Source organism: Cupressus sempervirens, chromosome 2 (assembly GCF_028749045.1).
Source record: "Cupressus sempervirens isolate cs-2001-9-10 chromosome 2, ASM2874904v1, whole genome shotgun sequence".
Classification (NCBI taxonomy): Eukaryota; Viridiplantae; Streptophyta; class Pinopsida; order Cupressales; family Cupressaceae; genus Cupressus; species Cupressus sempervirens.
Window position 1 is genome coordinate 438,168,054 of NC_143119.1, and position 22,897 is coordinate 438,190,950.

The window sequence follows — 22,897 nt, forward strand, 5'->3', positions numbered from 1 at the left end:
GCCTTATGTTGTTTTATTGGCTTTCCTTTAACAATTTTATAGTTTGATGCGAAATCTGCCAAGAAAATTGGTACTAAATTTTGTGGATGATTGGTGTAGTGATCAATTAGTGATACATTATTTGTTTTGAATCATCAGATTCCTTTTGTAATAAATGTGTGTTCTTCTTGAGAAGATGTATTGATGAAAACATGTTTTCTTGAGCTTGAATGTAAATCTAGTGATAGTATTATATGTACTACTAGTTGACTAGGCATTTGTTGGAAGTTAAGCATTGTATTTCCCAAGGTGTGAATCATTTGTATAGCATCAATTTTTTTGGTTTCATGGTCTCTTCTTATCTTTCTAAAAGTGTTTGTCATTGATTTATCAATTTTTGTCATGTATGATGAACAATATGTCACAGCAGCATATGCATTTAGTACAAATTGTGCATCTGTATTTGCCTCCCATAGTGGTGGTATTTTTTTCACAAAACTATTATTCCAAATATGTGATAGATCTCTTTTTAGAAAAAGTGTTGGTTTTGTTATTATTGATTGTATTTCTTTCAAGTAGTCATCTTCATTCATATTGATTTCCTTTAAGAATGTTTCAAAAGTCATAGATATGTCATAGTTTTCACATTGTAGAAGCTTTGATATTTTAGTAGCATTATTAGATATGGTTTCGTTGGTAGGTATAATTGGCTCAAGTATGGTTGTTTTTCTCATTGGTGGTAATGGAAAATTATATCTACATTGTGATTTTCTTATTTTTCTACAGCTTCTTATGTGGTAGTGTCAATGCATTTTGTGAAGTGTATCATTTAGTGGTTGTGTGTTGCATGTAATGACCTTGTCAACAAACTCTTATATTTCTATATTTTTTTATTTTCTATATATTGGTACATTTTGAATCCATACTAAAGCATGGTCATGTTCATTTTCTCTATTTTGAAATTTTGTAATGAAGAAGAAATTATTGATATGTCCTAGAATTGTATCATCATGAACCATTATTTTTTTTAGGTAGTTCATTTTATGTCTATAATATCATGTACAAGTGACCAGATTGTTTTGAATGATGTAGTCAATATCGAGGTCCTTTTGTTCAATCAGTTTGTTTTTGTGTTGTCTTTTCTTGTGTAGCACTAGTAAAGCTAATAATAGTGGTTGCCATATATGTTTTGTACTTGAGAAGGTCAAGAAAAATGTTGGAGGACCTAGTTGTCTTATCATTGCAAATACATTCTTCTTTGTTTGTAATAGATAATTTGGAAAAATATGTATATGCTTGAAATCCATGTATCCAATATCTGATTTCAATATCTTTTCTAGATTTGGTTTGTATTTGACATCTTTTGCAAGTAAGATTTACCCTTTTAATTGGCCTTTTCTAATTCTTATTGATATACTAGAAATTATTTTCTCAATGATGATACACATTGCTTTAAAGAACAAGTTAGTTGTATGAGTTGCAAAATCATGACTACTGTGTAGTATTTCCCATTGCGCTATTTTTTGGTAAGTGTAATTGTGGGTTATGTCAAGATCTTGTGGCTCACCAAAAAATGAAGTTAGAAAGTTTAACTCTTCTGCAAATTTATCTTTAAAAATTCCCAGTGGTTGATTTCTTTTAGCAGGTGCAATTTCAAGTATTTTATTGTGTAAGTCATATATGGTTTGAGACTTCAAGAAACCATGTACAAGTGTATCTGTGCATGTTTCTACATTTTCATAGTTTCCTTCTTCTTGAGAACTCGAATCAATATTATCATTTTCATTTTTGGTGTTTGTGTTGGCATAATAAATTTTTTTTTAATTCGTTTTCTAAGTTTTGTCTATTGTGATGTTTTCTTGTTTGTATAATTTTCTTTTGCATAATTTTTGTAATAATTTTACTATTAGTTGTGGGTTAACCATTCCAGTATGATATGAATTTTTTATATTGCAATTTCCTTTTTAAAGCAACTGCAATTGTCACTGTCTCATTTATGGAACGTGAAAGCAATGTTTAAATAATGTTCATATTTGTAGGCACATTAATTATAGAACTAGTTAGTCATATTTGAGACCTTTTGTGCCCCCATTGTCTAATTTGTGCAAAAGCAATTCATGGTGATATAAGTCGTTCCTCTAGTTCTAATATACATGAGAATATTAGAATTGATTTATTTCATCTATTGCATTGTGGTGTAGCAAAGACTAGGAGTTTCCTATTATTTATCATTCTCTTACAATGTATGCAAGCATTTGTTATGTATTTTTCTACTATTACAGTACTAAGCTTGTTATACATTTGTTGATCTTTTTTGCTAAGTGAATATATATTTTGAGAAAATTGCAATCACTTACAAATATAGCATTCATATTGAGGTATATATTGAATTGTTTTTAAATATATTTGTGTTTGATTTTTTTAAATGTCTTTATGTTTTTTATGACAATGGTTTTGTTGTTTTCTATTATTATTATACAATAGTTTTTTTAATTTATGGAGAGATTTAAATTTTAGTCCAATAGTTATGTTATTAGCTATTGTATGTTTATTTTCTGTACAATTTTTTTCTAGTTCTATATATGTGTCATTTTTTTTGTTTTTTTTGGAATATAAAGTTGTCAAACTATTTTTTGAATGATATTGTTCAATAATAGGGTAAGTGCAAGAAGTTGGGTCTCACTTTCGAGCAAAAAGTGGAAGTTTTTTTCCTAGTTTTGAAATTTATTGTCAATTGATGTCAAAATTTGAGGCATTTAGATATTGAATATAAAAAAAAATTTAGAAATAAAAAAATTTGTGTTCGAAATCTAGTTTTTGAATATGTAATTTATTTGTATACCCATATGATATATTTTGTTTTTGGTATGGATCTTTAAAAACCACTTTTTCAAAATGTTTGTTTTAGGACCATACCACACTCGTGTACAGACACCATAATTTGACACAAATAAATGAATTTTCATAAATCCTTTTAAAGGGAGTTACCTAATACACCTAATATTGATGATAATATTTTATTTTTATTTTTTATTGAATATTTTTTTTTATTAATTATTAATTGGCTATAAAAGTAAATTTTAAAACCTCTCGTGTACGGACACCATAATTTGATCAAAAATTCACTTTTTTCAAAAAAATCTTTTTTTTTTAACCTCAAAAGAATTGTATGTAGATTGATGACATGTAGATTAATTTAAGAAAAAATATAAAATAAAAAAGTTATTAAAGTTTTAGTGAACTTCACTATTTTACATTTAGGTACCACCTTTTATTAAAAAATAATGCAAAAATAGTAAATAAAATCATAGCACTATAAAATTTATATTTCTGAAATCAGGACAGTGAGAGCTCTAATGAGTTTTTGTTTCATAAAAAAAATTGATCGGGAAGACCCTTTAAAAATTATGGCAAGGCATAAATTTGTTAGTTCAATGCCTTAGCCAAATCTTGAGAGGTCAAGGCATAGGCTTGGTCTCACCAAGCCTATCCCAAACCAAAAGCCAAGGTAGGAGAAAAAAATCTTGCCCAATGTTGTAAGAAATGGGTGCCCATTATTTAAATTCAAAAAATGGGTACCTATTTTGAAAAAGTCAAATCGGCAAACAAAATTCCCCCCAAAAAATAAAATTTTAAATTTTTAGAAATGAGTACCCATTTGTTAAAAGTAAAAAACAGGTACCCATTTCTAAAAAATATAATTTTTTATGTTTTCAAAAACAGATACCCCTTTTTTGAAAATTAAAAACGAATACCCGATTTTTTTTTAAAATGGGTGCCTGTTTTTTAAATTTCGAATCGGGCGCCCGAGTCTAAAATGGGTACCCATTTTTTAAAAATGTGTACCTGTTTCTAAAAGAGCATGATCTCAATCCGCGGACTTCTGCGAAATTGAGACCCAACTCCTTGCTTCTACCCAATATTTGAATTAGTATCATGCTTTTTTTTCTTTGAAGATTGCTCATGTTGATATGTATTAGTATTACACATTTCTTTTTCAAATTTATGAAATGAGATTGTTTTCCTATCTATTTTTTTGTCAACATGTATTGTATTATAGTTTGGTGCTTGTATTCCTGTAGTTTTTTCAAGTAGTTTTGAGTTATTGGACATATATAGTGGCTCATAATGTATGTGTAGTATTTGTTTGAAACAATATTATGTTATATACTTTGTTTGATATCCCTAGATTTTTAAATATATGTACAATTTATTGAGTTGTTGAGGACCATACATAAATAGTTGCTTTAAATATTATTGCCAACCATTGTAAACAAAAAAGGCCTCCTTTGATTCAACCTTGTGAATAAGGCATTGCCATGTTGATAATATAGTCTTCCCAATTTGCAATACAGGGTATTGTTTGCAACATAGCTGTTGTTAGGTAGTGTTGTATGTAATAATTCACATTTTCAAAACTCCTCTTTTTTGCATTGCAAATTGATTGTGCAATATATAGTCTTAAAGAGTGTATATCAAACTCCCCATCCATTAAAGATGAAATCGAATGGAAGAGGCTATCACCACAATTATTTGTCGGAATTGCATTCATCATGACTCCTTGATTGCGCATTTTAGATGTAATTTGTTGCCAATTGCTTTGTAATGTAGAACAAAAGTTTGAGAGGTAAATTGATGATGTATGATTGTAAGGTATGTATATTTTTCTAGATATGAGGGGCTCATAGTGACCACCAATAGGGTTTTTGTCATGAAATAAAATACTATATGTATGTTTTGTAGTGTTATTATTGAAATGCAAATATCTTTGTTTAGTTGTTGTTGACCATATTGCAATTGTTATATTTAGCCATTTCAAGACCCATCAAATACAAAATGTATCACCCCAAAGTCCATGTTTTCCATTTTGGGTAGTTGATGTGGACAACCTCATTCTTTCTAAGTACGTAGGCACATCTCTAACAGAGTGCATTTCATTCAAAAGATCTAGATGTAGCTCGCATTTAAATGCTTGCATTGCATCTAAGTCATTCTTTGACACAGATTCCAAAAAATGATCTACTAACCCATTGTGTATTTCAATTGAAGTATAATGAAAATGTCCCAAAACTTCTAGAGAGTCAAATAAACAATCTCCTACAATGTAATGAAAAGACTCTAGTCTAAATAAGTTTTCAGTGTCTAATGCAATATCAATTGTAGGTGGAACTGGCTTACAATTTTTTTTATAACTATCGACATCAACAAAAGTATTCATTTTTTATTATCTAATAAATTTAACTTGAATTGAACTCATAATTTTTATAATAGTACAATAAATAGAAAACATATAAAAATGTTAAGATTCATGTTACATAACTGATTTTGCACGACAAAGTATCTATAGTATTGCTTCAATATGACAAGTACAAACCTAATTTTAGTTTGATGAAATAGTATATCAATATAATAATAATTAACATAAACAAACATATCAATATGACAAGTACAGACTTAATTTTAGTTTGATGTTATGAATCATTCACTATTCTTAATGGTACCAAAAAATTAAAAATTAAGTTGCATTATACTCTTCAAATAGTGAGATAGAGACTACTCTATAAATAGACTTCATTTTCATCAAGAAAATTACATTACAAGATAAGAAGATAACAAAATAAAATAATAACTAAAATAATAAATGATGATTTTTTAAAAATAGAAACAAAAATTTATATAAAAATAAAATACATATTATATTTGACACGGATTCCAAAAAATGATCTACTAACCCATTTCGTATTTCAATTGAAGCATAATGAAAATGTAGCAAAACTTCTAGAGAGTCAACTAAATAGTCTCCTAGAATGTAATGAAAATACTTTAGTCTAAATAAGTTTTCAGTGTCCAACGCAATATCAATTGTAGGTGGAATTGGCTTACAATTTCTTTTATAACTATCGACATCAACAAAAGTATTCATTTTTTATTATCTAATAAATTTTACTTGAATTGAACTTGTAATTTTTATAATAGTACAATAGATAGAAAACATATAAAAATGTTAAGATTCATGTTACATACCTAATTTTGCATGACAAGGTATCTATAGTGTTGATTCAATATGACAAGTAGAAACCTAATTTTAGTTTGATGAAATAGTATATCAGTATAATAATAATTAACATAAACAAACATATCAATATGACAAGTACATACCTAATTTTAGTTTGATGTTATGAATCATTCACTATCCTTAATGGTACCAAAAAATTAAAAAGTAAGTTATAAATAGACTTCCTTTTCATCAACAAAACTACATTACAAGATAAGAACATAACAAACTAAAATAATAAATGATGATTTTTTAAAAATAGAAACAAAAATTTATATAAAAATAAAATACATATTATCTTTTGCATATTAAAGTAATATAAAATATTACTTAAAGTAGAAGTGGATGATAAAATTATGTTAAAATTTTCATTTTCATACATGTTTGTGTAATAAATAAACATAAATAAACAATATGAAGTTAAAAAAATAATAAGTACATAAATAATTTGATTTCATTTTTTATCTATATAGTTGTTTATATTTGTATATATGAAATAATGTATAAATAATACTATTATTGAAAACATGGTATAATGATATATTAAATATAAAGAAATGTATCACAATCATTCTATTTAAACCAAATTAAATATATCTACATTTACCAATTAAAATAAAATATTCAAATACAATTAAAAAATTTAAAAAATTATATATACCTTTCACATAACTAAAATATCTAAATATATCTATATACATCTCCAACATAACTAAAATGTGAAAAAGAATTGATATCTATATATACTTATATCCATACAACATACTTAGAAAAAATACTCAAAGATAACAAAAAGATCAATTCAACATCACATCATCTTCATATCATTTCATGTATACTCTTTATCTTTTTAACATCTGTATTTAGATTCACAAATTCCATCTATAGGAATTTAACTAAGAACTCCCAACCTAATTGAAGTTGATAAAAAACAATGCCTCAGATAAACATAAGAGGAAGTAGTATTAACAAGAATAAAATTAGTTTTTAAAAGAAATATCACAAACAGATGCCACTTTCCATATTAATATAACTTCCTGAGAGTGCATATTGCTCCAATATTCAGCAAAACAACTTAAAAGCATGAGGCACCTTATACAATTAAAGAGAAAAAAGACCAAAAACAAATTTATTGAAAATAAAAAGAGTCGCATGTAGCAAGAGTCCCACCATTTGCTAAAACTGATAGAGTTTTGTCCCACCATTTGCTAAAAAATAATAGGGTTTTGCTGCTACAATTCCAAATGCCTCTTTGTTATTCATGACTACTTCTTAGGCGAGTCTAATGGAATATAATTAGTCCATTTTCTTTTCTAGTCTCTGAAAAAAATATTGAATATTTAATGCTCTGAAAATCCATATATCTATTCACTAGCATATGTATGAATACTTCTTAATTTATGAGTTGTATAGAGGTCAAGAAATTAAAATGGGATTGGACAATTTCTATGCTTGCTCTTTTCTACTACTTAATGATATTGCATGGGCATAATCTTGAAAGAAGAGGGGTCATGGGTAAACCCACGAGGGTGCATGTAGAAGGAGGTTAGTTCAGATACAAGCCGGGGGATAGGGACAGGTGGAATGAAATATATATGGATACACTCAACCAGGTTCCTGATTCCGGGTTGTGGAGCGCTATCATAGTTTTTAAATTATCTTATCTAGTAGTGCCAAAATGAGTTAAAAAAAAGTCTATTTGATGGACTATTACAAATAATCTGCCTAGAGTAAACTGAATTATGGTGTACATGGAGAGTTATACAATGAAATCAGTAAAATATGACATTTATAGATAGCAAAAAGTCCAAACATGCACACTAAAATAAGCATGCACTAATCCCAAAGCCCATAGATAAGTTGTAGCATCTTATTATTAGATTATCTCACAATCCAAAATAGTTATAACTATGTGTAAGAAACCAAAGGAGACTATGTTACCTCATGTAGATGTAAATTAAAGCAAACAAGATGAAGCATACTCATAGTAAATATATTGTAATGACATAAATATTGGCTGGGAAGTATAGTCAGTAATCTCACATTAGGGGCAAATTGAAGACCACACAAATATAATAGACAAATTAATTATGACAAAATTCAGATAGATTCACCTCTTGAGGCAAGAATAAATACTTGATCGTTAATCTTGTACTCCATTAACACAGGTAAACATTAATATAGAGTACTGAGATTATTTCTCACTAGAACGACCACATGCAACCTGACATAAGCATAAGTTACATCGAAATAAAACCGTAATAATTTTGTGGCAATAGTATTCATACATTATATAATTCATCATTAGCCAAAATATGAAAATAAAAAATAAGAAAGTGAAAAATTCACATACATTATAATGGCAGGTGTGGAAAAAAAAAGGGGGGGGGGGGGAATTCTTTAAGGTTTCTATGAAAGAATTAATGACTCCAATACAACATTTAGATTCTATGTATAAAATATTGCAAAAAGACGTCCAGAAGCGTCGCCTCTAATGTACCCCACCAGAACAAAAACAAAAATCTCAGAGTAAATGTAATCTCAATCCAAACAATTCTCAATCCCACACAATTAGAATTCCTCACAATAAAACCCTAAAACAACAATCCTCCTTAAAATCACCTTCTACAATATTTTCAAGTGAAATGAAAAACGATTACCTTCTATATGTAAAATACAGACATTAGATCTATGGTATTACTCTAATAGATAGTCTCAAGACCACTTTTAATCCTAGAGAGAATTGAAGGGAAAAAGTCATAAAAACTAATTTGAAACTATGAAAGAGTATTTGGGCTCACTACCTTCTCTCAATGTTTCATATAGTAATTTTTTATAGTGTTATAAAGATAAACCTTGATGATATCTTCAAGAAAAAAAATGAGGTTGCTAAAATTGTTTCAGAAGAAATTGAAATGGTTGCTATGTTTAGCAATTTCATTTTACTAATGGTTGCCACTTGTCAAATTGTTGAAATACGAACCTTATTTTTGGCAAATTTTACAAGCTGAAATGTAAAAAGACCACTGGGGAAAATGCTCTAAGCCAACAGGAAAAAGCATTTGGAAATAACAATGCACTAAAAAAAGACATGGTACAACAGTCGATATCGTTGGTGGAAAGAAAAATATAGTCATCGGTGAAGATCTAATTCGCGTCCTAAAAGGAGTAGAGTTTTTTAGCTCAGCCTAGCAAAGTGTAGCAATTTAAAATATTGATCTCAACACCAAATCATGCCTTAATTTATAATTATGAAATTTAAAAACAACATCTGCCTGGTGCAATCAGTGCTCCATCTCTCTTCTTGCTTGCTTTCAAAATCATTTTCCAATCTATCAGTTTGTTTCTCCAAAATCTCCTTGATCTCAAAGTCTATGTTTGCTTCTCAACCATAACCGTTATTTTATCTGTAATGCCCCACCAAGGGATCCAAAAAATTTTACTAAGTTTGCCAAACAATTTTTTTTTTTTTAAACATGAAAGATAAAACCATTCATAACATTTGCAGAAGCAATAGCAACAATTAAAATAAAAATAAACATAACATATATACATAACAGGCTACATTCTTTAAAGATCCCTTAACGTTGTATCACATCTAAATTAACTATTCATCTAACATCCCATCCTTATGAAATAACAATGATACATCCAATGTACTTAAACAATATACAAGTGTCCTTTTGTAATTATATTTTAGTTTAGCTCAATCATCCACTGTACATATCACAGGGTATGAAAAGCTTAAAAGAATAAACATCCAAGTAAATAAAGTACATCATCATCATCTAATATTAATCCATGATGCAATAACATAAATGAAACCACATAGCATACATGATACATCATCACAAAAGATAACCATATATCACAAACATAAATAACTAAGTGCACGGTTCCTCCCAACCGTAAATAGCATCATTAGACCATCGTGGATCCTAGCCATCCCTCCGTTCGTAACATTCCAAAGCACCGAAGAGATCATCGGTATTAACATAGTAGGAATGTCACTCCTAAAACATCCTACTAACATGCAAAGTAAAGCATAATAAATCATCAACTAACATATGCAAAGTAAAGCAAATCATCAATATAAGAAACATACCAAGAAATACATCCATCATAAGGTATATTATCTATCATAATGCTCCAAGAACATAATGAAGAATAAATACCAACCAAGGATACTCCAGCCACAGTATCTCAGACGAATCTCAAATGATAAGAGTGAAAATACACTACCACCCGACCGTGTGGAACCTAAGTGGTCCACTCCCACCGTGCTGAGGAGATAATCTCAAGTCCCAAACAGGCTATCCATAACACATAGCACAAATTTTTAGAAGTCTAGGAATCTTAAAAGTATACTAACTCAAAGGTTTCCATCACACACAAAACTGACATCTAATTCCCAGAGGCACACAAATACATGTAGGAAACCTACTCTGCAAGCGGGAAAGTGTCATCGCAATTATCATGTACAAGTTACCCTGGCAGTTAGTTAAACTCCACGGGTCCATACTGATCTCATGCAGCCACTAGTATCCTCTCATACTGACGAGGCATACTACAGAATGCACGGTCACAACCATGCGTTCTCACTACTCCCATCCTAGCCTGTACAAGCGCTCAAGGCATGGGCGAGAACCAAAACAATTATCTTTTTAGGTTCATTTAATCCTCATTTAGTGTGTAAATGTTATCACTTATTAACCAAACTTACAATGAGTTACCCTGGCAGCCACTTAGGGCCCCGGCCCCCATTGCAAGCCACTTTCCGACACTACAAGTAGATTACCTACCCTAAGCTCATGGAATCATAAATCTCAAAATCATAAAAGATAATCCATAATAAAATCATCAAATATGCATAAAAGCATCAAATATCCATAATAAGAATCACCAAATCTCCAAGATACGAATCATCAAATCTCCATGAGCATCTGAAAAAGCATCCATAGAAAATCATGACCACAACAGTCCTCTATTGGCAACTGAAGGCATCACTAATAATCATAATAATCATTGGTTCTCAATAACCACAATATATCTCAAGATAAATCACAATATCCATTGGTTCTCAACAAGCAACCAAGAATATCTCAAAATCATACTGATCGAAGACTCCAAAATGGTTGAGTCAAACATGTCACAATATGACATCATCAAAAAATAAATCCACATTTCAGTCCCTTCATGGCGACTAGAAAGTAATCCAAGGATAACTGATCAATGACTCAAAAATGATTAGCTCAAACATCTCAGATATATATACATCTCAGCTTCACACATGAAGGCTGAAGAACAAATACAAACATTTCATAGAGCATACGATCACATAACCATGGTTGGGCTTCTAAAGATCAAGACCAAATAAGATCAACATGCCATCACATCTCATAACCCCCGAGCCTCTGGTAACATCCTAGGACTGGTCAACATTAGTCAACCCAAAACCCAAAATAAGAAGCATATAGAATACACGATGCAAACACATGTTTTGATTTACTAAATTCACATAGTTGAATAATGTGTAGGGGTTTCCAATTTTTTGTTTGCAAGTATACTTCAAGTGTTTTAAGTTTCATCATTTGACCTACAAGTCAACCCAATTTCCCCAATAGCATTATCCTTCCATTATTAAGAAGTACATTCTAAGAATAACTTAAGGATAAATATTCACTAAACTGATCATCATTGACATTTAATTAAATTGTTTTATATTTAACCATGATTCATATTCTAATTGATTAACCTTTTAACTTTTCTAGGATCATTATTCGTTATAAATTATAAGAGAGCCAATTATCAATCTTTGAACAAGAAGATTATAACTTATTAAAATAATCAATTAACATCGATTCACAATCCTTGACCTTTTATTACTCTAATAATTCTCAATTATATATTACTAAGTCTTCACCATTAAAATATCTAAAGTCATTATTCAAGTCATCAGATTAAGACCTATCAACTTGATATCAATACTTTTAAAATCTCATTAAAAAAATTATATCAATTAAATCTCTATTACATAACTTAATTATTAATTAAATCTAATTAACTCTCATTAATTGATTTAATTAATAATTGCATAACCATAGCAACGTTCCAATTAATATCAGTTTACTAATAACTAACTAGAATTCTGTAAGATAAAAGTCAACTATAATTCAATACTCAAATGTTCATATTAATAATTCAATAATAATAACTTGTCAATATTTATTAGCAAGCTATATTGAGAATAAATCTATAATGACCTCATTCGTCTTTTTCAAAGAATATCAACATTCCCTTGACAAATTCGTATTATCATTAATCTTTTCAAATAAGACTCTATCGCACAACTGAATTATTAATATCATAGTTATAATATCAACTCAATGAATATCAATTGATTAAAAATCAATTATAATCCAACTCCAAAAATTATTATCTTTTACCAAACTTCAATCAATAAATAATCTCCACTAGATTAACTCTAATCAAATTTGTTGATATCTATTTAAACTATTATTTATTAATAGTTTGCTAGTCCTTACAAACATTAATAAATAATAAACTTCTCAAACTATACATACTCGATCTATAGAATCCTTCCATAAACTCATTAATTAATATTTGGCTAACTCTTAACTCCATTAAGGTATTCAAACGTATTAACCAATAATATAATAATTCAGTCTTAATCCAATATCATTCAGAGTTTCTAAATTTAAATTATCACCTTACAATTATTTAATCAATATTAAAATCAACCATTAGACTCATTTTCTAATTGTTCTAATAATATTTTGTCTATATAAATGTTGTTTGAAAGAGATCCCTATCACAAACCAATAAGACTCATTGCAGATTTTAACATGAATAATCTCCAAATTCTTAACATTATCATCTTCATTAAACAACTCTAAAATTGTTTAATATATATTAAATAGTATTCAATATACATTATAAAAAGTCCACTATATAAACTATATTAAAATCTCTCTCTTTTTAATTTTCTCTCATTTAAAAATTCATTTACTTAGATTGACTAATAATTAATTACACTTCTTCTACTATTAACTAATCTTAATTAAATTTGATTTAATTAGATTAGATAATAAACCATATAAAACTAATGCATTTTAATAAGATTCTAATAAAGAAAGATTTCAATAATATCTTTAATTCATTCTATGCTTTGATATATTATTTTGTGAAGTTTAAGCATAAAGAATTCTTGGTTATGGGAAATGGAGAAATATCTGTCTTCGAATAAAACAGTTTCAGTACGACGGTCATATCTCCCTAATGAACCGTTGGATCAGGCTGAAATTTAAATATGCTGGAGAGGGCCAAGTTGTGCCAATTCTGACCGGAGCGATTGAATAAATTTGATCTCGATAAAAATTTATGAATGACTGAGTTCGGGTCTATCCTAGGGGCAGCGACAGGACAATTTGTGATGAATTAAGAATTTCCTCTTAAAATAATTTTTCTCTAAATTTAACCATAAAAGGGTTTGTTCATACGCATCTAAAAATATAATTGATAGAAAGATTACATCTAATCATTCGAATTTTCACCATAAAATTTTTATTTTAATTCCAAATCTTGTCTTCCTAATTTAATATAAATTCGAACCCAAACCCGATTAAAATCTAATTTCTTTCTCATTTGGAACTAGGGTTTTTCTATTGTTTTCTTCTCAACCAAATAAAATATCTAGATTCCAATTTCAAATAGTAGATTCAATCACAGAGAGTATTCAGACACATAAAACAGATATGATGAAGACAGGAAGAGAAAGAGTGCAAAGGGAATATGAGAATATCACGAGTGCACCTGGACACTGATGCTAATTTTTCATGCCTAAAAAGTCCATAGAAAAACTCTTCTTTCTCCATCATTCGCAATTCTTCCAAGAATCCAAGCCGATCGAATTCTCCAAGTGATTAGAAATGCTATAAGGAGCATAGAAGCAAGTAGAAAATATATGAGCATATGAATCTTCTCCCATGCATGTAAGCTTTGAAGCTTCTATATTTTTTAGCTTGTAGCTCGTGGCTTCCCTTAAGCTTGTAGCTTCCATTAAGCTTTTCATTTAAGCTTCTATGAATGCCTGAATATCAAGAGCTCTCAAGAAACCTTTGGATTGCTTCTTGAAACCGCTGAAAAGTGTCACCCACTAAGCATGGGTCTTTTTCAATTCTTTTTGATGAGTCATAGAATTGTAGACACCTTGTGCTTAATTGATGCACTAACCCCCGTGTTGTTGACACATGTTAATTCCCATGCAAGCTTGTAACTCCAATTTACTTTGCTCTTTCTAATTTTATTTATTTATTTATTAAGTCTCATGCACTAACTTTAATATCTCCACTTTTCAATCTTAATATATTTATATTTTAATCATATGAGATTTAGAATCTTTTAATAATTTAAAATATATTTTCCACTTTTAAATTTCATTTTCCAAAACTTTATTGCTAAAATATTTATTAGCTTTAATAATATTATTATTTAGTCATTTATTTAAAAATGAGTTCCAAATATATTATAAATATTGTCACATTCCAAATTTAATATTATAACTTTTATCTTCTAATTTAATTATTTTATTTTCAAATTTAATTATTCTATTTAATTAATTTTTCAATTAATTAAATAAAATTAATATTAAAATATCATATTAATTTTTTTATTTAATTAAACCATTAATTAAATCTTTTGATTAGGCTTAATTAATAGAAAATACTCCAAAGACTCACAAAGGTAAAAATACGAAAAACCCATCATAGCCAAAATACATACAAAATCAAACCAAGGGTTTAAATCACGAATTACGTCATCCAACGTATTCGGAGGGTACTCAACTCAGATACTGGTCCTAATTTTTCAATTAGAACAAATGGCTTAAAGGGTTGGGATTTGGACTTGAGAATTTACCTCCCCTCTCTTATCATTGAGATAATGTGATAGGGTACGCTCATCCTGACAATTCAGGAAAGTTGATACCTGGTACCTGCAACCTACATAAAAACCATGCATGTACAAACACAATATATACTAAACTAAACAGACAATGGTAGGAAGTGGTGCATCGTGTAGATCCCGACTAGCAGGTGACTACGACTCCCTTCCTTAACCACATCAAACACGCCATACAAAAGCAAACACGCAAAACAAGCACGCACACCATACACATGCAAGTATGGGGTAAGTATCCATAAGAAAGCACATATGATAATAAATCATCTTACTAATCATCATTAATAATTGAAAGCAATGTAATAATCATCATCAATAATTGTGAACACTAAAAATAATCATCATACATACATGAAATGTAGAGTCTAAGTAATCTCATCACATAATAAACTGAATCCATAGCACAATATCTGATAATCTCAAAAGAATGCTGCTAACCAACAACATAAAACTAGTTCTAAAAGAGTTCAGCAATGATAACAAAATGTGAACTAGGGGCAGGCACTACATTATCTTTTGTTCGGTGTATAACTAACCCAATCTTATCTATTGAAACTAATTCTTTTATCAAAACAAAATGTATGTTTTAGTGTAAACTTTATTAACTACAAGTTTACCATAAAGAGATCATAAAGATTATGGTATGGACATTTAATAAACATTAAGAATTTTACAATCTATGTTAAATTCTGAAGTACTTAAATACTAATTATTCACAATCACAAAAAATAATAACCATCCTTCACTAATATGAGATAAACATGCACATGACAATAATACAAAGTGAAAGAAATTTTTTTAAAGACGTGTGAAAATGTATTATCAAAGTCAATGATAGTTGCATTTATGCCATGAAACCATTGTGATTAGAGAATTTATGACAAGGCTGTCAAATATTACATGCTCTGACCACCTCAAACAAACGAAAAAAAATTAAATTCGTGACCAAAAAATAAATTGCAATTTTAAGATTTGTTGTTGAAATTGAAAAAACCATACAGATATAGATATTATGTATAACATTGGAATCACGTTGTAGAATGACTCTCTCATATTTTTGTAAGTATTTGTTTTTCATTTGCATAATAGTTCATTAGTGTTGGTTTTGATAATTATAAACTTTAAAATGTACTAAAATGTAGGTGAGAATTACGCAATATGGAGGTTGTTTCGAGAAAAGTGTCCCTATAACACCATTTTTGGTAGGCCAATCATATTTGAAATAAATCATATTTTTATGACACAAAATTTAAAAATAAGAATTACAACTCTGGAAAACAGTATTCATTTTTAGAAAGAGAAAAATAAAGTAGTTTGATTAGTTCATGTTAATTGAAGTAGCTTGCAAACTGAATGCAATAGTATTGCCTACGACAAGTACAATAAGTGAATTCAAATATATTTATTTTACTTGTGTTTAATAATAATAATACAGATTACATCTCATATATCTTCATCTAAGATTGATTTTTTATTTCATATGATTTTAGAAAATTAATTTTTTTAATTCATCTATTAAAGTGAAAATATAAATATAAATATAATTTTAAATTATAATTATTAATTAAATATTTTATCATGTTTAAATATTTTGATTGAACATTTGAAATCATTATTTTTAAACTATTATTTCTAGAATGACATGATTTCAAGCTACAATTTACAACTTTAAGAATTACAATGCAATCAAAAGATTATTGATATTAAACTTGTCTTTTCAAAAGTATATATTAAAGTCAATAATAAGATAAAATTTCTAATAAGGAAAAATATGATACCCTCATTTTACTCACCCACACATCAATTATTCACATGATTTTGTTATCAAATTTTGAATTTAGTTTATTAATTAATGATAATTAAAAAGACATTAAATCATTTTAAAATTTAATTATTAAAATATTTATTAATTATGTTAAAATTTATATAATTTAAAAATTACGATTGTATACGATTTAATTCTACATGAAGCAATTCAAATTTTAAGTTATTAAGTTATTAGATTATTCCCCTCACACTATCCTCTACAATATTGTTTCATTTGAATTTTAATACTTTGATTTTTATATATATTTTTGCATTTGTAATTATATATTTTACACTAATAGTTATATATTCATATTATTATGTTTGTATGAAAAAATGGAAAACAATAAAAGGACATCACAAAAAATGAATGTTCCGACGAAAATCTTGTTGAAAATAATGCAATATGGAGGAAGTCCAAATAAAGCGTCCCTATAACACAAATTGGTTTGAACCAATCAAAATGCAAATAAATAGTTTTTTTATTTCATATATATATATATATATATATCTATTGTAAAAACTATTGTTATTTAAAAAGTAAAAAATAAAAATAAAGTGTTGTGATTGGTTAAACTTAATTGAACTTTATCAAATTAATGCAATAGTATTGTCTATGACAAGTTAAATTAAACATGTTTATTCAATACATTATATTATATAGTTTTAGAAATCAAGATTTCCATACAATCAAGAGAACATTCAGTTACAACTATAAAAAAATAAAAAATAAAGTATTTCTGTACTTGTCTCATTTAATAAACTGTGCAGCATATGCTACTATCAGCGTACACACTGAAATGCAAGTGCTAGTATTTATTAATATAAAAGCTGGTTCAAGAATTCTATGGAGAAAGAAAGAGCTAAAAGAAAGAACTAGGAGGAAGAAGATCCCAATCTTCCAAAGTCTTAAGAGTTCAGATTTTGGCTTCTTCATCGCTTAAAAAGGGCAAAATGATGAGTAAAAACTCTTCATTCAGAGCACTTAAAATAAAATCTGTGAGTATAAACCCCATCCGTGAAGATTGGCCACACGGGGGTTTCCCGCAGCTGCTCTGGGATCCACATGAAAAGCTTCCAGAATATGCAACATGTCAATTGCTTCCATGAACTAACATTGACATCTGCATCATGATGTGCCATACTTGAAATTGCTGGTTTGTCCAAAAATCGTGCTTCCCATATAGCAACTGATCCAAAGGCATAACATGGAATGAGACATTGGCTCCAGAGGACTGCACTTCAGATCCACGACACTACCTTTGTGACTGAAATCATGCAAGGAAGCCTAGCTTACAGTTTGCTTAGACTTTCAAGTTATATGAGGCTCAGACAGGATGTGCTAGTTTCTTGGAAATATTTTAAAGGCATAACGACCTTTAATCGAGGGAGTTCCACCGTATAAAGGTACTTTACGTTGAGTTCGTTTATGGGCAACATAAGTCCTGCTCGGCAGTCTCCACAGCTTAAATGGAAATTTAACAAAGATGCTTGAATATCTTATTACTTCTTCTGTGGTTTTTTATTACCTCATCAAACATAAGGTCTACAGAAAAATGGAGTATTATAGTAGTAAGATTTTGTAAAAGCATTTTGTCCATCTGAATTTTTATCAATGTTTTAGATAATTCTTAACGTCATGATCAAGAGATACAGAGTGTGATTCAAATTAGAAGTACACAAGTTTTCCTAGAAGCTGAGTACTCTAACTCGTGGACCGTGATAACCGAATGTGAATTGATAAAGTAAGGGTTAAAGGACTTCCGTTACCCGCAGCCATTTTCCAACATTATATTTGAAGAGTTATTTACCTAGCTTAGGACAGGATGTTTTATTGAACACCAAGCCCTTAGTTACAGAATTCACCATCTTCTTGTAAAAGATGACAGTTTCTAGTAATTTCAACATCTATGATTTTCATCACCTCTATTATACAATTAAACGTTCCATCCCGTGTGGTAAAGCCCTTGTAGGAATTTTTCCTTTGACAGGAAGGCCAAAAATATATATAGTGCACACAAACTTTTTCACAAAGTGGCTAATGAAATTGTAATTGCTTGAAATGCAATGGTTGTTAAATATGCATATATTTGTTGCAGCCGCGCATACAACCTCAAGAGTAAAACCCTGTTGTCGGGAAACTTGGTTCTTGGAGTTTCAACCTTAGTTCCCTTGCTCCCGATGTAAATCGTGTCGATGACTACTTTGCCTTTTGTAATTTGCAGGTACTTCAAAAGAAACAATTTAAGATTTGTTAATTTCTTTTAATAGAGATCCTCCATAATCATTTTGTTTATAGTTTTAATCATTCAAAAATTGAAAAAATTATAAATTTTTAGTGGCAATACAAGAATTAAACAAAAGTTTCAATGGCTTTTGAATATTTTAGTTGAGTTCAAGTAAGTTTAGTGGTGGACATTGACTTTGAACTTTGAAGTACTTAAATGAATTTCTGATTTCTAATTAGATAGACACTTATATAAGAAATAATATTTCCATTGTAAAATATAGTGATTATGATATTGCTATTACGTTAATAATGTAGTATTCAAGTCAAATTCATTGATCCTTGTTTCATGTTTAGTGTTTCACAAGAATCTTTTTCTTATGAGAATGAATGGTATATGTACCAATCATTGCATCTATGTGAAGCTCACAGAGATAGTATTCAAGTCAAATTCATTGATCCTTGTTTCATGTTTAGTGTTTCACAAGAATCTTTTTCTTATGAGAATGAATGGTATATGTACCAATCATTGCATCTATGTGATGCTCACAGAGATGAGACGGACCTTCAGCTCCAAAACACTTAACCTAGCTTGCCACTCCATTAAAGATAGCTTAACAATCGATAAATAGGAGATGTTTTCCACAGCAATTCATCTTATGATAATGCTATATTCTGATGAGTATTATAATTTGACTTACTGTGAAAAATATTATAGTATGATTTAGTATGAAAAATATCTCTAATATAAATGCTTACTTTTATTTTATTTTATTTCTTTTTACTAAAAGAGGGGTAAAATTTTTATTGAATATCAAAGAGAGTCGAACAACACAAGAAACAAAAAGAACTACATAGCTTTATTCTGGTCCACAAATTGATCTAGTATTTGAGATAAATCAAGGGGAAGCATCCTAGGATCAAGAATGTTCCAAGTCAGCCCCTACTCAAAGGCCCATTTAGCCAGGCAATCAACCAAACCGTTCCACTCACGAGGGATATGCATAAAGGACACAGAATCCAGAGAATTGCATAACTGAATGATCTGCTGAATAACCAGAGCCAAATGCCAATCCACATGCACAAGGTTCCTATTATGCAATAAGTTCACAACCACCTGCGAGTCAGTCTCACAGATGATTCTTTTCCAGCCACGTAGACAACACTGTTCCACTGCAACCAAGATAGCCAGGGCTTCCATGAGGTTATTAGTATGGTAACCCTTGTATATAGAAAACAGAAACTAGATATCACCAGAACTATCACGCCCAACTCCCCCAATACTAGCCGGACTAGGATTTCCCCAAGAAGAACCATCAGTGTTGATTTTAAGAGTGCCCACCTCAGGAGGAGACCAACATCCCTGACGATTAACTCGCTGAGGGTGTTGCTTAGCTCTATTCCCAGAGCGGGTGTGGGGGATCGAGGGAGAGCAACCCTGAAGAGGAAAGGAGAGGCGAGAGTAAATACCAGCATCAATAGGATCCAAACCCCCACCGATGTCACATTTAGCAAGGAGTGTTTCCTAAAGAGAATTAACAATTTCCCTGTACCTGCACTATCAAACTGAGCATTTCCTTTTCCACTAACATTTGGACCATTCCCCTTTCCATCATTAGCCATCCTTGGGCCAGATAACCCAACAGGGGTACCATTGCCTTTGGAGGCTTGAGGGCATTGATGCTGTAAATGACCATACACATGACAAAGGCGGCAACGAAAGGGAATAGATTCATAGTCTAGTTGTTGGATCCAAGAAGAAGAGCTAAAACAAATTTCTAGAGAATTTGGCAAAGGATTATTTAAATCAATTTCAACACAAATACAGGCATAGGAAATAACCTTTTTGTCCAGAGATTGGTGGGCTATAGCAATCGGCTTTCCAAGCACAGCGGCAATCTGTCACAAGATATCCTCATGCCAGAACTCCAAAGGAAGTCGTGGCAAGCGAACCCAAACAGGAACTCTCGAAGGAAGATCCTCAGCGGAATTGAACCCCAGATGCCAGGGTTTGATAAAAAGACCTACTCTGTCATAAAAATATGGGCCTCCCTCAAAGACCCAGTTTCGATCTGACGTGAAAGAGAAATTCACCAAAAAATAGCTATTCCAAGCCAACATAATGTCCATATCACCTTCCACCTGCCATGAACGGCGAATCCAAGCTTCCAGAGCTGCTAGGAAAATCCGAATACCAAGAAACTTGCATATCAATGCATGTGTGGCCAAATAGTCCACATCCTCCATTACCGCTTCTAGAGGAATAACTAGCACAGGCCGATCCTGGCTACGCGGAAAACAACCATTAACTTTATTTAACTTTTGGTGCTCGCTAACATAATGATAAAATGGCTCCTTCTCCTGTGACCACACCCCAGGAGAAGATCCATCACAACCAGAGGCTCCAGCAAGAATGAGACTTGTGGAAACCCCACTCGCAGCCATAATAGCCAGGCAGGAAACTTTGAAAAAAAGCTCTTAAAATTGGTTTTCCATAATAAACGCAAACCCTGCACAACAATAATCATTCAATATTGAAGCTACAAAAGGTCTCACCAGATAGAAGAGAAATGGGGCGCTCTCCCTATGCGTGCACAGCCCAGCGGCAGCAAAACAAGCTTCTGAAACCCTCACACACAGCCGCTTCCAGTTCCTATCCTCCCTTCATCCTTCCAGATTCACCCAACTCGATCCTTACTTTTTTTTATGTATTATATAACCAAAATGGATTTATCTAATAAGCTTTGAAATACTTAATTTACAATAAAATTCTCTCTGAATAGTTAAAATTGGCACTTATAATAATCGGCTGATATGACACTGATGTCTGCTGGTTGTGAAATCGACATGATACCTTCCATTTTGTATCTGTTGTCTTTTCTGTCAATTTTGTCATAGTGTCGTCAGTCGTGATCTATAATTGCAACAGATCAAGAGTATGAACTTTCTATCAGATCAAAGTTGGGTCTGGGACGAAGGGCCCGGCTGGAAGGTGAAGGTTTGCCTTTATTAGCCTCTTGAAGGCCCGGTTTGGACTTCTTTAGCCCTTGGCAGGGCTGGAAGCCATAGAAAGGAAATGCAACTATAGGGGAAGGAGGTAGTCAGTGTTAATACATTTTTCTGAAATCTCTTGGGCAAACTGCTGTTAAAAAACCTCAGGTTTGGTACTCTCAAGGGTGCATCGGTTGTGAATTTACTAGTTTGATTTGGTAGATGTGTTTTCCTAAGCATCTCGTTAAAAATTGATGTGAATATGTTAATATGCTTTATTTCTGTAGTTTGTATCGGTTGCAAATTTTACCTTTTTGATGTAGTGGGGACATTTTTTTATATTGGTCAATTAAGGTTTATTGGCTCCTTAGCCCATAGGAAAAACGCAGGGTCTGGTCCATGGGCACACATGCCATGCACTTTCCATATGCTGCATGATGCAACGAGAGCTTGTCCTGCAGCCGCCCAAGGGAAGTGAGTCAAAATCTTCATTCTAGTTTGGGGGATCTATTTTTTTAATGGGTTTCGATGGGTAAAGGAGAACTAACAGTGGTGGAAATTTTCGATTTATACCACGCTACGTTGAAATTATAAATAATGATTCAAACATAATATTTCTCATAATTAAAACTCGTGTCCAAATTACACATACAGTACAGTACCAATCAGCGAAAAAATTGCATTTAATTATGCAACTGCTAGTTATAAGTTGCCAATTTAATGTGCTCCACTAAAAGAAGATTTTGATAATGTTGAAACTTACCATTTTATATCAATAAATCCTCGCTTTTGTATAACACCCACCCTACACCATTTTAAAATGGCGAAAGCTTGTGAAATTGTGAATAAATTGGGCATAA

General features: G+C 30.5%; 1 pseudogene; it reads right to left on the bottom strand.

Annotated features, from left to right (window-relative positions):
- Positions 1-20,012: 20,012 nt before the first annotated feature.
- LOC149572958 (uncharacterized) lies at positions 20,013-21,624 on the bottom strand (annotated as a pseudogene).
- Between the last annotated feature and the right edge of the window lie 1,273 nt (positions 21,625-22,897).